The sequence below is a fragment of the Chiloscyllium plagiosum genome, chromosome 10 (genome assembly GCF_004010195.1).
Source record: "Chiloscyllium plagiosum isolate BGI_BamShark_2017 chromosome 10, ASM401019v2, whole genome shotgun sequence".
NCBI classification, from domain to species: domain Eukaryota; kingdom Metazoa; phylum Chordata; class Chondrichthyes; order Orectolobiformes; family Hemiscylliidae; genus Chiloscyllium; species Chiloscyllium plagiosum.
The window spans coordinates 3,138,979-3,141,676 of NC_057719.1; the positions used below are offsets into that span (position 1 = coordinate 3,138,979).

The 2,698-nt window shown below is 50.5% G+C and overlaps 1 long non-coding RNA gene across 1 annotated transcript in view; it reads left to right on the top strand.

Moving 5' to 3' along the window:
* Positions 1–129: 129 nt before the first annotated feature.
* Positions 130–2,698, top strand: part of LOC122553339 — a 13,995-nt gene continuing 11,426 nt past the window's right edge. Inside the window, exon 1 of the long non-coding RNA XR_006312685.1 lies at positions 130–847. This is a non-coding gene — a long non-coding RNA (uncharacterized LOC122553339). The remainder of the gene's footprint in view (positions 848–2,698) is intronic.

Consider the following 2,698-nt stretch of genomic DNA (forward strand, 5'->3'; position numbering starts at 1 on the left):
TTGGAGGGAGAGAGTGATGGTGGGAGAGTGTGAGATGGGGAAGGAGAGAGAGTGTGTGATGGAGGGAGAGTGTGATGGAGGGAGAGAGTATGATGGAGGGGAAGAGAGTGTGAGATGGAGGGAGAGAGAGTATGATGGAGGGGAAGAGACAATGTGATGGAGGGAGCGAGCAGGCCGCTGGTTGTCCGGGCGGGGTGAGGTGAGGGTTGAGCCTGAGGAGCAATGTGAGTATAATCCTCAGTCGGAGGGTGAGGAATCCGGCTCCTCTGGGGCTTCTGCAGTTTTTGTTTCTCTCTCTGTCTGTGTCTGTCCCTCTCTTTCTCGGAGTCATTGTCTCTCTCCCTCAGTCTCTTTGCCTTTCTCTCTCTCTCTGGCTGTGCCTCTCTCCTTCTCCCTGCCCCACAGACTGGGTTCCGGGCAATGCCCAGCCTGAGGAAGGTGGTAGTGCCTGGGGAAGCTCGGTGCTGTGTAGAGGGAGAGTCCGGGGGGAGAGGGAGCTGCGTGTTTGCGAGCGGACTCAGTGAGTGAGGGCAGCGCCGGCTGTAAACCGTGCACACAGCAAGCTGCTCCCGGCTCACTCCAACCACAACTTCCATTTGAGCAGCGCCCACTTCCTCCCCTCGGCTCCGGCCAAAGTTCGCCGATTCTCCAGGAGCAGCTCTCAGAGACGAGGGCCGAAGATGACAGCGGTCTGCCGGGGAAGATGAGCGGATTTTCCAACGAGGTGCTTTGGAAACGGGCTGCTAACTCCTGCAGCTGATCCGAGGGGCCGGGCTCTGAGCTGCTGAAACCTGTGAATTCCTCAGCCTCTGGTAACTTGCTCTTTACCCACTCTCAGGTCAATACGGTGAGGACTGGTTTCACTCCTAGAGTCTCTGTGTGAGTGTGTGCGCTTCCAGTGTGTCTCTGCTGTTTTCACTGGACTCTCTCTGACTGCTGACAATTCCTCCTGTTGAGGGGAGTAGCCCCTACAAACACAGAGCCCCTACCTACACTGTGCCCACTGTAGAGACTGGATCCTGGGCTGTGCCTACTGTCCCCTGGTACCATGCAGTGATATGGTGGTCATGTCCATAGCCGCTAGTCTCCCGATGGAGTTTGGGTTCAAATTCCACTGTAGTAGAGATGGTGGGATTTAAACTCAATTTTTAAATAGCTGGCCAGGTGGTGCCCAATAGTCTTGTTGAATCACAAATAGTTAGTTTGCAGGTGCAGTAGGTACTTAAGGCAGATGGGCAAAAGTGAGGACTGCAGATGCTGGAAATCAGAGTCCATATTAGAGTGGTGCTGGAAAAGCACAGCACGTCAGGTAACATCCAAGGAGCAGGAAAATCAACGTTTCAGGCAAAAGCCCTTCGTCAGGCAAATGCAATATTGTCCTTCATTGCGCGAGGTAGATTATGTTGCAGCTGTACAGGGTGCTGGTGAGGGCACACCTGGGTTACTGTGTACAGTTTTGGTCTCCTTCCTTGAGAAAGGATGTACTGGCACTGGAGGGGGTGCAGAGGAGGTTCGCTAGGTTGGTTCCAGAGTTGAGGGGATTGCCTTATGAGGAGAGATTGTGTAGACTGGGACTAAATCTATTGGAATTTAGAAGAATGAGAGGGAATCTTATAGGAATGTATAAAATTATGAAGGGAATAGATAAGATAGAAGCAGGGAAGTTATTTCCACTGGCCGGTGAAACTAGAACGAGGGAGCATAGCCCAAAATCAGGGGGAGCAGGTTTCAGACTGAGTTAAGGAGGAACTTCTCCACCCAGAGAGTTGGGAATCTGTGGAATTCCCTGCCCAGGGAAGCAGTTGAGGCTACCTCATTGAATGTTTTAAGGCAAAGATAAATTTTTGCACAGTAATGGAATTAAGGGTATGGTGAGTGGGCGGGTAAGTGGAGCTGAGTCCATGAAAAGATCAGTCATGATCTTATTGAATGGTGGAGCAGGCTTGATGGGCCAGACGGCCTACTCCTGCTCCTAGCTCTTATGGTCTTAACCAAAAAAAACCCACCTGGGTCATTAAAGTCGTTTAGGGAAGGAAACTGCCATCCCTACCTGGTCTGCTTTACATGTGACTCCAGACCCACAGCAATGTGGTTGACTCTTAGCTGCCCTCTGGGCAATTATGGATGGGCAATAAATGCTGGGTCTAGCCAGAGACGCCCACAATCCTGTGAGCAAATTATAAAAAAAAGCACTTTCGCTGTGGCCTAACCAATGCTTAATATAATTTCAGCATAACCTCCCAACTCAAACTCTATGCCTCAGCGAATAAAGTTGAAATCACACAACTCCAGGTTCTAGTCCAACAGGTTTATTTGGAAGTATAAACTTTCGGAATACTGCTCCTTCATCACCTGAACTTTGTCCACCCCTGTCCAATACCAGCTCCTCAAAATCAGTGAATATATGCAAACCAGACAGTTAGGTATAGGCCTGTAGCTTTCAAAGGTGTGAGGGCTACAGCAGTGAATGAGCAAGTCAGGGAGAAAATTGAGTGATATTCTGGTCTTCATGATAGTAGGGTTTTGTGATTAGAATCTGGATTAGTGGTGCTGGAAGAGCACAGCAGTTCAGGCAGCATCCAAGGAGCTTCGAAATCGACGTTTTGGGCAAAAGCCCTTCATCAGGAATAAAGGCAGTGAGCCGGGAGCGTGGAGAGATAAGCTAGGGGAGGGTGGGGGGGGGGAGAAAGTAGCATAG